Source organism: Pelodiscus sinensis, chromosome 10 (genome assembly GCF_052426305.1).
Source record: "Pelodiscus sinensis isolate ZL-2025 chromosome 10, ASM5242630v1, whole genome shotgun sequence".
Lineage (NCBI taxonomy): Eukaryota > Metazoa > Chordata > Testudines > Trionychidae > Pelodiscus > Pelodiscus sinensis.
The window spans coordinates 24,443,872-24,457,871 of record NC_143061.1 but is presented as its reverse complement, the minus strand read 5'-3'; positions in this window follow the sequence as shown (position 1 = coordinate 24,457,871).

The following is a 14,000-nucleotide window of genomic DNA, read 5'->3' as shown; positions in this document are numbered from 1 at the left end:
CTTTGCCTCCCCAGGTTCCCTCTAGGTGCCCATGTCTCTGGCATGGGAGGAGACTTCCCGCGCTCCCCTATCCGCAGGCCAATCAGGGCCTGGGGTCAGGAGAGCACTCAAAGCTGCTTCCTGCCCTGCCAGGAGTGTGTGGTGCTTGTATGTGCTGCATGCTGCTCACAGGGTGGGGGAAAGGTGGAGGAAACTTAGTGCGCTTCCCCTCCCCCTTCCCCTAATTGACCTGGAGGTGGGGGAGCAGCATGGCCTCCTCAGGCCAGATCCACCCCGTTTGGCAGGCCAGATCCAGCCTGCAGTGGCCCTTTTGCCCACCCCTGTGCCAGAGGCAGGTTTTCACCAGGAGTCTTACCAGCCTGCCTGCCTGCCTGCCTAGCTAAAGGTTTGCAGAGCTTAAAATGTTTCTGCCTGCTCAGCCATGTGCTTGAGTGAGTAAGTGGACAGGAGGGTTGTGCTTTGTAGCTGTTTGTTATTGAAACAGCCAGCTCCCATTGGCCAGTGTCTGTCCACAAACTGGCCAATGGGATAGTGCTGGGGGTGGGAGCAGCGTCTGAATCTACCCCCCTCCCTTCCAGACTCAAAGAGAAAAGCGCCCCACAGTGGTGTTTCTGAGCTGCCTGCAGAATGAGCAAGGGAGTTTGCCTGGGGCTCTCCACTGCCTCTGCAGGCCGGATCCGGTGGCTTGGTGGACCAGATCCGGCCCACGGGCTGTATTTTGCCCAGGCCTGTGCTAAATACTGCTCTACATAAATGTGCATATTATGAGGGAAACTTCTATGGATACTAAAGGAAAAGGGTGTGTTTAGCAGCAGAAGTATGGCATAGTGACAATGGAGCCAACAGCCTCTGTGGGCCCCTGGGCAAGATGAGAGGGGCCCAGCTCTGTGCTCCCAGAAGGGACAGGGCTGAGGGCAGAAGTGGTGGATCTGAGGGCAGCCAGCCCTCAGCACTTCTTGGAGCGCGGTGCCCCCTCTAACCCTTAGCGCTCTCTGGAATGTGCAGCCTGGAGCCCCAGCAGCGATTTTAAGGACTTGAGGCTCTGGCAACTTCCATTGCTATTGTGGCATTGCTTATTCAAAGGAATAAGGAATAAGAGCCTCCGGAAAAGGGCGCTTTTTCCGGAGAATCGGGGCCAGTGTAGACGCTCTTTTCCGGCTTTTCTAAAAGCCGGAAAAAAGCGGCGGACATTTTTATTTAAATGCCGCGGGGGATATTTAAATCCCCCGCGGATTTCCCTACTACGATAGCTGAAATTAACATGCCCCTTCCGGAAAAGGGGCCAGTGTAGACGAGCCCAGTAGGTTTTAAGTGGTACTTACATGGGGGCATATACATGATGCTAGCCCTCTGGCAAGGGGAGAATTTCATCCAATGGGCATGAAATGGAGCAGCGTGCAGCCATTTTCATCTTCAGTATGAAAGTGTGGCCTATAGCAATTAAAGGGCCAGTGTGTAGTCTTTCACCATGACTGGGCTGCCTGCTTTCTTGGGTCATGTTAGGGTTCTGCATACAGCAATTTTACATCTCTGAAGGCTGTATTCTAATACCTCGTAGTATAGTAAAGTTGAGACAGATTGTGCTGTATTCAAGTACCTCATCAGTTGTATTTTGATCATCTCTGCTGTAAAAAAAAAAATTGACATCCTTCAGACGTAATATATAAAACAACTAACATTTCAGAGAGAAGAAAAAGAGGGGCCATATTACAATCACTGAGCATTCTTTAGTCTAATGGGATGGCTAAGAAAGAGTTTGTTTCATTAGATAAAAAGGAATTTTCATAATGGGGTATCAAGATAGGGTGCAATATACAAGAGGCTTTTACCAGAGAAAGGATAATAAAAGTGATGGGTATTCAATAACGTTAAATACAGCCCCTGCCTCGTTCTTGTTTTGTCATATGTTGAAATATTTTCATTGGAGACAGAAGTAATTAAAAAAAAAACCCTAACCAGTGAAAGCTAATCACTGATTCATCTGAGTATTTACAATCCAGAGTGTTCAGTGGACTTGATTGATCAGGGTAAAGCAAAACAGTGAGGTTATAAGCACTAGAATTTTATAGCACCTATAAAGTTCTGTATACAGTTTTTGCTCAATTGTATGCTGTTAAACTAAGCATTTGGTATCATATGGCATTTTAAGTATTTTGATTTATGTTAACACAGGAATTGAATCTGTAATAAACATTCCAAAGTATGAGTTTAAGAGTAATCTACTGTATTTATTTGTGACATAAACATTTACCTTCAGTGCATTTGAGAATCATCTTAGATTTAACTCACACTGTACATTAAAGATATCATGCTTTAGATGCGACAAGGTCATCCCCAAGGTGAGGACTGTAGTGATGGCCTGGGTAGATGGGGGGAGGGAAGCATAAATAGTATAGCAACAATTTTGAGCTTAAAGGTGGGAAAATATCCTATTTTATCCTAATAAATAATGTAGATAGCATAGTCTATGTATTAAACTAGAAGATATGCCCAGTGTTTTCCAGGTCCAGAGCTAGCGTAGGGCACTGGGGGCCATGCAGCCTGCCAACTGGCTTCTTCCCGGGGATAGCCCCAGCGGAAGGGGGCTGCTTCCTGGGGGTACTCTGGAGGTAGCAGGGGCTATGCTGCTGGTCAGCAGCTGCTCCCCAGAGCTGGGTGCTTGCTGCCTCCCTGTGGTCACTTGTGGGTATAACTTTCCGTGTTCTCACACCCCTCCCTTTCTGTTTGATGTGAAAAAATCATATTCCATGCACAGCTGATTGTCTTGGCACAACCAAATTCTGACTTTGCTTTAAGTTATGGTCAGAGGAAGTTGCATACCAAATTTGGTGGTCCTAGCTCTTACTGTTTAGGAGGAGTTCTTGAACAAACAGACTCACTGACAGACAGATGGACACAGATGCACAAGCTCTCTAAAATGTATAGTAGATTATATTATAAAGTGTCAGTATTATTTCAAAGCTGTTGAATAATAATCTTAAAAATATGACCCTGACAATAGCATAAAATATTGGCATTTTTAAAGTGGACATAGTCAAATGATCAGAGGAGTATCTAAGTTAGTCTATAACTTTAAAAACAATTAGTAGTCCTGTGGCACCTTAAGAAACTAACAAAGGTATATAGTATCCTGAGCTTTCAGGGGCAAAATCTGATAAAGTGGGTTATGCCCACAAAAGCTTATGATACTATATACTTTTGTTAGTTTCTAAGGGTGTGTTTGCACAGCAGGGCTTCACTAGAAATAAGCTACACAAATTGAACTATGTCAATTGCATAGCTTATTTCAAAGTGGGAGCCTCTACACAGCACTTATTTCAAAATAGAGCACTCTTCCTCCAATTTCCCTTACTTCTTGTACAATGAGGGTTACAGGAGTTGGAGTAAGAAGTCTTCCAGCTTGACAGTGTTTCGACATTATTTCAAAATAACTGCCTGCTGTGTAAACGCAGACTAAGTTTTTTTGAAATAATGCTTGTTATTTCGAAATAATGTTGCAGGGTAGATGTACCCTAAGGTGCCACAGGACTACTCATTTTTTAGTCGAATTATATTCATTTTAGTTTTATTTAGGCTCAAAAGAAAAGACAGAAATGCTTCCTTTGAGCAGGATCTACCATGGCATTAGTTTAAAAATTATTTCCTTGAATTAAAGACATGGGGTTGGTAAAAGTAGCTTAATAGTACTAAAAGTAATAATTATTTAAAAGTATTAAATAGGTTATTATAGTTTATTTTGTCCCTTGATAATTTTGCATTATTGTGTGTGTGTGTGTGTGTGTGTGTAAGAGAGAGATAGAAACACAATAACATAATTATATCAATTCTCTATAAATAGATTGTGATGGTAACTGCAATCAAATCTTTTTAAACCAGTTAAGTAAAACTGCATGCAAATCTTTTTCTGGCCTCACAATGGGAGGGAAGAGATGGGGCAAGGAAAGCTGCGGGATACAGCATCAGGATTATGTGATTCCACATCTGGGTATCACAACAATTTTAAACAAAAATAATCAATTTGAAATCACTTTAAAAGAAAGATCCATGAAATCAGACTTGTCGCTTAGAACAACCATATTCAAATAAGGAGAAAAAGGTCTCCAGTGAGGTTAATCATGCTCTTGTGTGTGCTCAGCTAGCGTCAATCTGTTTGACTGTATCATACAAAAGCAGGAAACAGCACACTTTTTATCTGTGCCTGTTACACAGTAAATGGATATAATGAACTTTTCACTTTAAATCTGGGAACACTCTTCGCAGCTTAAGTCTACAATTTTATCAAGTGCTGTTTATACTGACATGCTGTGGGAGAATGGGGACTCTGTGAAGCTACTGGGAGCCTCTTATTAAAATCTTATAACTAAATTATAAGGGAAATTGAGGCAATTTCTCTGATGCTGATGAGTGTTTGTCACTCCCTGAACTCTTTAATCTCATACCTGGAAATGGTGACGTTTTCTCAGATACATTAATATATTTCTGAAGAGCATCTATTCTCGTCTGGATGAAAACCTGGTGTACTGGTGCAAATGGAAGTTTCAACGGAGCTAGGATTTTCACCTCTGTATTATCAAAAGAAAAGTTTTCACTGGCGAATACTTGAAGACTATATGCTCTTTGGGACTTGGCCCATCTTTTTGTTCTGTGTACAGCAACTAGCACAATGGGGTCCTGGTCCAAGACATAGGCTCCCAGGCACTAATACCTTTAGTTTGTTGCAAGGGAAGGTGCCAGGGTTGGTATTAGTGTGGTATGTCCTGTGGTTGTTGGTAAGAATAATCTTGAGGTTAGGTGGTTGTCTATAGGAGACTATGGGTCTGTCTCCCAGAGCCTCTCGGAGTTTAGTATCCTGTTCCAGTATAGGCTGTAGTTTATTGATAATGTGTTGGACAGGTTTAAGTTGGGGGCTGTAGGTGATGACAAGTGCTGTTCTATTGTTGGTTTTCTTGGGTCTGTCTTGAAGTAGATGGTTTCTAGGTATTCGTCTGGCTCTTTCAATTTGCCCCGTTGCCAGCTTTGTCCACATATTCACTCTGCTGATACCATTATTGGACCTAACCAAGTGAGTTATAAGATCAAGAGCACATATTCCTGCGCATCCAGAAATATAATTTATGCTATCATGTGCCGAAAGTATCCGTCTGCTATGTACATTGGACAAACGTCTCAGACACTTCGCCAAAGGATCAATGCCCACAAAACAGATACTAGACAGGATCACAAAGAAAAAACAGTTTCTTGCCATTTCAACCAGAAAGGGCATTGTCTCAACGACTTGATAACCTGCATCCTGCTTCAAAGGCCTTTTAAGAATACATTTGAAAGAGAAACCTCTGAACTGTCATTCATGCTCAAATTCAACACTTTACACTTAGGTTTGAACAAAGACTCTAATTATCTTACCCATTACAAAGATAGATTCCCCAATTATCACCTCTAATATCATTAGCTCACAGACATTTACCTTCCCCCTCCCCCATCTCCCTTCTGTTCTGAAATTTGATTTGTCCTTTTCATATGTGTTCATTTTTTTAAATTGTATCCGTTGGTATATATGGTTATGACAATTTTCTTCCACTATTTGATCTGAGGAAGTGGGTCTGGCCCACGAAAGCTCATCACCTAATAAACCATCTTTATAGTCTTTATAGTGCTACATAGTCCTGTTTTTTGTTTAATCTACATTATGGTATTTTTGAGTGTTAATAGGCTACTTCCTTCCTCTTGCAGTAAAATCTACAGGAAAGGAGGGGAGGGGAGAGAAAATTCTGTCAAATGGGCAGGGAATCCTCTGTAACAATTAATGTTACCTAAATCCCCTAGTCTAATCTGTCTGGTCACAAATTACCCACTAGCTCCCCCAAGTGGATCAGTAAGTTATAAAGCTTTTTATGTTGCTTTTGTTATGAAATAGTGCACAATAAAGGTCAGCAGGGGTATAGTGAGGCCAGGGGCAGTTGTCCACAGGTGCCACGCTAGGGGGGCACCAATTTAGCTGCCTGTGAATAGCCCCTGCAGCGCAGTCTGGGCGAGACACCGAGACCCAACTTCTTTTTACACTGAGCCTCTGTGCAAGATCAGAGCAACTCTACTATGGCGACCCTAAATTCAGGGGATGGAAGGGCAGCAGCTGGAGCTTAGGGCTAACTCTGACTTCTACCCTCTCTCGGTCCAGCTGGAGGCTGGGGTGCAGCTGCAGGCTGGGCAGACCTCAGAGCTACGAAACCCCCAAGAGCTGCAGGGGCACTTTCAGATGAGGGTCGACCCCCTAGATCTAGGCCTCTCCACTTGCTGGAGGGGAGTAGATGGAAACCCGGGCCAGCTCCTGGAGTCCCTTGCCCTGTGAGGATCCGCTGTGAGAGCTGAGTCACACTCACCATTGGCCAGTCCCAGTAACCTATCCCTGCCTTTCAGCGCCCTGCTTTGAGCCCTTCACCTCCCATACCTGACTCCTGCACCCTTGCCCCTGTCCCTGAGCCCGCCCCCAAACCCAACCCCCTGCATGACTCCTTAACTCCACCCTTGCCCCTCCAAACACCAACCCCCTGTCCCAAACCTCCCTTCTGACACCGGAACCCCATGCCCTGAGTCCCATCCCTCTGCTGGGGACATTGCTTGGCTCTCTACAGAGACTGGCTCCCACTCCAGCTACGCTGCAGTGGCTGCTCACAACGCAATGCCACCTGGGACCCGCACAGCAGTTTTAACCCGGGTCCCTTTGCAGCCTGGCCTCGTCAACCTCCTTCAGAAGCCCCGGGTCCCGAATTTCCCACGAGCCACCGTCGTGCTGCCAGGCTTGGCGCGGACGTACTGGATGCACACAGTGCACTGCCCCCACACAAGTAATTCTCTGGCCTTGGCTGCCCATGTGAGTGCGATTCATTTTCACCCCAAACCGCCGGGCCCCCGCTCACCTTGCGGGCTGCGAGCTCCTGCTTCCTATGTGGCAAATTCTGCACTTTGGCTGGACAGGGGCAGCACGGAGGGTCCAAGACAATCCCTGTTCACACATTCCCCGCCCAGCACAGATTGGAATGTGTAAAGTCCCACAAATTATTGGGGGGTGCAACTTTTGCCTTCATCCCTGGGCACATAACACCCTCGCTACACCTCTGAAGGTCAGATCCTCAGCTGATGGAAAGTGATATAACTGCATTGAGTTTGGGGGAGCTATTCAGATTTACAATAGCTGAATATCTGGTTCAAAAATGTCATTCTTTTAATTACCATGTCCTGTATTTATATAACAACAAATGTTCTGGTAGCACTTTATAGACGTTTTGTTAGTCAATAAAGTGCTACCAGATCATTTGTTGTTTTTTAAGTTTATCCTGTACAGACTAACTTGGCTATCCCCTGAAGCTTCTGTACTTAAATATTAGACTAACCAGTTCTTTCTTAGCATGTATACAGGTTGAATCTCTCTAGTCTGCCACTCTTTGGTCTGGCATGATTTTAGTTACCCAGATATCTGTTTATCATGGGTATGGCCAAGTTTCATATAGTCCCATAAAGTTTGTTTACAGCCACCAGTCCTGGCTCTCAGTGTTAGTGCTAATTTACCCTAAATGTCTTTTAAGAGCTCAGTGAACAGCAGAAGTGTTGGTAATAATGCTAGACAATATTGACCATCCCTGATCTGACAAATTATCTAGTTTGGCGCTGGACTAGAGTGGTTCAATTTGTAATTCAAAAATGGAGATTTTTAAGTGAAATTTTAGTACTCTTGAAAGTTGGCAGATCAACAGCTGGAAATATGTATGTAATATTTATTGGCAGAACAGATACAACACAGGCAGTGTACAGTTAGGTATATTTAACAAACAGTAGCATACCGAAGAAGTATAAATAAAATGTGTTTTTAAGAAACTTAAAATTCCAGATGTGTCCTCCACATAGACTATGCCAAATTATAAGAAATGCCTTTATTGCTAGTTTTCTGAAGCAAAAAAGTGTCTTCTGTTTATAAACTAATGGATAATTTGTGTCATGAAAGTATTGGCAAAAACGGTTACTACCATATTATTTCCTCCTTCAGTACAAAGGCAGGACTTCTGGTTATGGTACTCATTTGGGACTCAGGAGATTTCAATTCAGTTCCAATTTCTGCCAAAAATTTCTTTGTGAATTCAAATAAAACACTTATTCTTCATGGGCCTGCTTCCCTATCTTCTGTTTGTATGTCACATCCTTTTCTCACACCTGTTCTGTCTGATCTCAGGCCCATACATGGGGGAGGGGTGCGAAAGCAACCCTTCCTGGTCCCCCAAGTGAGTGAGAGGGGGCTCCATGGCTGCCCTCCAGATGGCCCATGGCTTGAGCTCAGCCCCCCTTCCATCCCCTGCAGCGGGGAGCACGTGCTGGCGCTGCAGCTTCGCCCTACCTCCCCCCCACTCCCCACGAGGTAGGCTTCCTGCCTTGGGGGCTGGGGGAGAGGAGAGAAAGCCCGAAGCCTTGCTGCGCTATCTGGCTCACGGAGAAGAAGCACTCCCCCAACGCTGGCTGGAGGAACAGCAGTGTGTGGACGTGCTGCTTGGAGGCTTTCCCTGCTACTTCAGTTGCCCAGAATCCAGCCAATGGGAGCAGCGGGATGCGGTGCCTGGGACCGGCGTGGGGCCTGAAGGCAAGTAAGTGCCCCACATCCAGCCCTCTCACATATACCCACCGCACTGCGACCTGACACCCCAAGCCCATTCCTACCCCACAGCCTGCTTCTGTCCCGTCCCCTCTGGCCAGACATCTACCCCCAACCTGCTCCTGCCCTCTCCCTCCTGGCCAGACACTTAACCCCAGCCTACTTCTGTCCCCTCTCCCTGGCAAGACATGTACCCCCAACCTGCTCCTGTACCCATCCCTGCTCCTGTCCACCTTCCCACTGGCCAGACACACTACCCCCTCAGCCCACTCCTGCACCCACCCTTTCTCCTGCACTTTCCCTCCTGGCCACACACTGCACCTTCCTTTGCTCTTGCCTCTTCACCTGGCCAGACACCTTACTCTCAGTCTGCTCCTGAACCCTACATCCCATCCAGACCTCACCCCCTCATCTCCTTCCGTACTCTACCTCCTGCCTAGATCCTGCACCCCCTTTCCTCTCACTGGCAACCCTGTCCTGCATACTGAATCCCCCAACTGCAAGGCTTCGGGGAGTCCACAAAATCCACTAACCCTGGAACCCCAGAAGAGTAAACCTGGCCTATGGGGAAGCCTTGAACCTCAGTCCTCCCTGTCTCTACCTCCTTGGGACAGAGGAGTGAAGTGTTTCAGTTGAGGGCCATATCAATGAGAATTGGGGGGCTCTGGAGGGTTTTTTTTTTTGCTTCTCATTTGTGTGGACTCCAGCTGATTTTTCTTTGGGTCAATGGCAGTGTTCCCTCTAAACTGCGTGGCAGCACAGCTTCACAGATGATTAATCAGCTCTGCCCAGTCTTAATCACCCATGAAGCTGTGCTTAGAAGGAACACTGGTCAGTCGTCCCCCTGACCCAAAAAAGGTTCCCCGTCCCTGCAATAAATAAAGAAAACATTTTCCCTATCTGCAGCACTAGCAAAATGGCTCAGGCATAATTGTGTAATTAATGGCAAGTTTCCATTAGCAACAGTGGTCCATGGAAAGGTTTGCATTGAGCCATGTGGGCCATGGGCCAAAAAGTTTGAGAACCACTGTTAAGGGGATGGGAGAGTGCTGTGTTACAGGGAGATAGGTGGGCAGAACGGTGTCCCCCACCCATGAGAAGTGGTTCGGGCCCAGCCCCGATGGCCAGAAGCCCAATCTGCTCTCACCTGGCGCTGGCCTTGCGGAGCAGGCAGAGCAGCAGCAGGCAGAGGTGGTTGAGGGAGTGGAGAACCATGGCAGCTGCACTGCCCGCCATGGTCCCAAAAGGTGATTTCTATAAAACCCTTATTACTGTGTAAATTTTTAGTGTGTTATAGTAAAATCATTTTACCATCACTGTTTGCACTCAACATTTTCATTAACCTCTCATATGCACACTCATTGCATCACTATTTTGAACTCCATTATCTTTAAAAAAATTGTGGTCCACATTTACAAAAAAAGCACATTTTCCCCCCTAGAAATTGTTACGTACGGGTCTGGATCTACATAGCATCTAACGTGTAAGTTCTACCAGACACCAATTACTGTGTACGGGTACGTCTAGACTACACCCCTTTTTAGAGAGAGGCTTTTTCAAAAGATAATTTTGAAAAAGCCTCTTTTGATAAAGAATGTTTAGATTGCACTAAGCAGATCGAAAAATCAATCTGCTTTTTTGAAAAAAGGGAACCTGGAAACACTTCTGCCAGGGCATAGGGGCAGCCTTTACTTCCGGGTCCTGCAGCATGCTTTTTGCAGAGAAGCGTACTTTAAGGGACCCCCCCCTGAACAGCCGTTCCTCTGCTCCTGCAGGTGGCTTGCCTACCTCCAAGAGGGACAGGAAAGCTTCTGTAGTGCTTGCCTGGAGTCCTCTGCTTTCTGGGACACCACAGATTTTTTTTCCTGGTTGGTTTTTGTGCTTTTAATTGTTTTTTTGCCATGGAGCTGGAGCTGTCCCCTGGGCAGGCGATGGCCTCACACTGTAGTGCTTCAAGTTCTGCTGCAATTCCATGAGACCTTCATGATGTTCATCAACTTGGAGCTGCTGAACAGGATTGTCTACCTTGGAGACCTGGACACCATCATGACCGGCTTTGTTGGGCTGGGATTCTCAAACTGTGGAGGAGAGCTCGATGGAACTCACTTCTCGATCAGTGCACTGCCCCATCGAGCAGCCTGGTATATCAACAGAAAAGGGTACTTCTTCATGGTGTTGTAGGCCCTGGTTGACCACCATGGACTCTTCACTGACATTTGTGTGGGGTGGTTGGGCCGGGCACATGATGCTCGGATCGTCCAAAATTCCTACCTTTACCGCAGGCTGCAGGCTGGAACATTCTTTCTGCAGTGAAACTTTGCTGTTGGGGACGTGGAGATGCCAATCTACATTGTGGCCAATGTGGCATACCCTCTCATGCCCTGGCTCATGAAGCCTTACACTGGGTATCTGAACATGAGCAGGGAACAATTAAACGCGCACCTGACATGGGCGCGCTTACAGGTTGAATGCGCCTTTGGCCGGCTGAAGGGAAGGTTTAGGTGCCTGCTCACTCGCCTCGACATGGGGGAATGCAATATACCCTAGGTGGTGGCTGCGTGTTGCGTGCCCCACAACCTGGTGGAGAGCAAAGGGGAGGCCTTCCTCCCAGGGTGGAGGACATGGGCTGATGTGGAGGGGAAGCGGTTCAAGCAGCCCTGGACAGCTGCCCTCCACCGAGCCAATCAGGTGGAGGTCCGCATCTGGGAGGCTCTGCGTGAGAGATTCTCAGCAGGAGCCCAATGACTCTCCCCAGGGCTGTGGGGCCTGTTGGCCTGTGTCCCCCACCCCAAGAACTTTCTTCCCACAACCCATCACTGCACCAGTCTCCAGTCAGTTAACACACTGTACCGGTGCGTCCGTACCCGCGCGTCCCCAGAGTCCTCGGGGTTGCCCCCGGGGTTGGCGCGGCACCTCCCGGTGCCCTGGTGCCCCGCTCTCCTGCGGGGGCTCGGCTCCCCGCTGCACGCTCAGGTGCTTTGATCCTGCTCACAGCGCCAGTGTAATTTCCCCATGGATGGGTGGGGGAAAGGGGGGCCCGGGCCCGCCCTCACTCACGGGCCCCAGCCCAGGGCCCTAAGGATGCGGAACTGACTGGCTCCGGTCCGGCTGACGGGGCTCCGGCCGTAACTCGTCAGCCCACCAGCTCAAGTGAGCTCTGCCCTGGGCTGCTTCCTTTCCCCCTCCCCCCCCGACGTTCCCCGCTCGGGGTGTTTACCTTCGGTTTGTCCGACAGCCTGCCGGCCCTGTAGCACCCCCGCCCTTCCGCGACGGGGGGCTGTGCTGGCGTAGCGCGGGTGGGGACAGGATCCACGCTCCTGGGAGGTCGCCTGACTCACCCCCGCTCCCTGTTCTGCCCCGCTTCTCCTGCTAGCCCCCGCCGCCTCAATGGCGGCGCGGCGTTTCCTTTTAAACCTCCCGCCGGAGGCTTCCCCTCCCCCGTCACCGGCCGAGGCGGGACTGACAGCGCCTGTCTGGTCCCCGGTTGGTCCCCTTCCGCGTCCGTCAGGGCGGGGGTACTCCTCCCGCCCTCGCCCCGCCCCTCCTGCTGCGTCTCGGCCGCGCGCCGGCAGGGTTGCCGGCATTTCAAGCCCCGGCGCGGCTTGTGTGCAAGCCGCGCACTCTCGGGCCGGCCCCCCCCGGAGGCCGAGTAGCGCCTGCTCGGCGGCGCACAGGGGACGGGGAGGGTTCGCCCCATCACACACACACACACACACACACACACACACACACACACACCAGGTTTTATATCAAAGACATTATGTTTATTAACAAACAACGTGCAAAGAAATAACTTTTTGTAACAAAATAAAACTGCACAAAATGTTTTAAAAAATAAACTTTCTTGTTCAACTAGCAAAGTCTTTTTAAAACTGGGGAGGGAGGGCGGTGGCCTGGGCACCCGATTATGACATCACGGGGCGCTGGGGCACCCCGTGATGATGTCACGGCCATTGACGGCCATGCAGGCAGGGGCGCCGATTGTGCCGCCCCACCTAGGGTGCCGGCTGCTGCAGCCGGCCTTGGGCCACTCCTGCTCCCTTGGCAGAGAGGCAGGGAGAGCTGTGTGATCAGAGGCTTCTCTGGCTGCCTTCCTGCCATAATGGCTGCGTAGGGTGCCTGTGCCTTTAAAACATGACTACAGACAGGAACAATAGAGGTTTTTCCTGCAGATGGACTGTCCACCAGGGCTTTTCCCTAGAGGTCTGTTTAAAAAAAAAACAAAAAAAAAAACCAACCCCCCCCCCAAGTCCACGCACGCCTTTTTTCGACAGATCTCTATCAAAAAAGGCGTTATTCCTTGTAAAATGAAGTTTACCGCTGTTGACAAAACTGCCACATTCTTTCGATTTACTTTCGAAAGAATGTGGCAGTAGTGTAGTTTTTTTGAAAAAAGGCAACTTTTTTGAAAAAACTGTGTAGTCTATACAGACCCTTACTGTGCTGCTACAGTACCTAGGACAATAAGGACCCAATCTCAGCTGGGACCTGTAAGAATTGATATGCTGCAATTGTATAACAATATCTAATAATAACATATTTGGCCAGAGAAAGCATTATTTATATGGGCACATCCTGATCTAGTGGATTTTATTAGTGTTAGATGAGTTTTCAAAATGCAAAATGTTAAAAATACTATGCCTTTAGCTAACAAATTAATCAGATTTGCAATATCTCTCTTAGAAGAAGTTGCTAGTTTCTAGTAGAAATATTTCAAACTGATTTTATTGAAACCCAGCCTCCATTCACAGTTCTGTAATACGATCTTGTTTTTCTTCATTCATCTGCAATAAGCCTCCACTCCTTTTAAACTTGGCAAAAATACACATTAAGGTTATCCATCACAAACTGCTACTTACTTAAAAGACTGCTGAAACAGTAAACAGAATGACTAGACAGGCGTATCAACTAATATTTCAACCTGTAGAATTTTAGTGGATGAAATTTCAGCCTCTTTGTTGATTCCAGAATTACATGAAAGTCTATCACAATTTTCTTGAATGGCTGCTGAGCTGATTAATGAGAGAGATAAGGTAATTCTATTATGCTGAGAAGGTAAAGACTTTGATATAAGCATTTCTGCCAACTTATAAACAAAATTTATTTTAATTGAATGGATCTATAATAACATCTGCTGTTAGTGCTATATCCATAACATTTAAGCCCAGAACATTTAAGAAGAGAGTGAAACTTCAGTGAACCCAAAATATCCAGTTTTTGACAGGAATATCTGGTCTGAAAGAGACCCTGGTGGGTCCAGTCAACACCTTTCACCCTGCAAACTCCTCAATCTGAGCCCAGAGCCCCTCCTGCATTCCTAATTTCTCATTCCTGGCCCCACCCCAGAACCCACACGCCTAGCGGG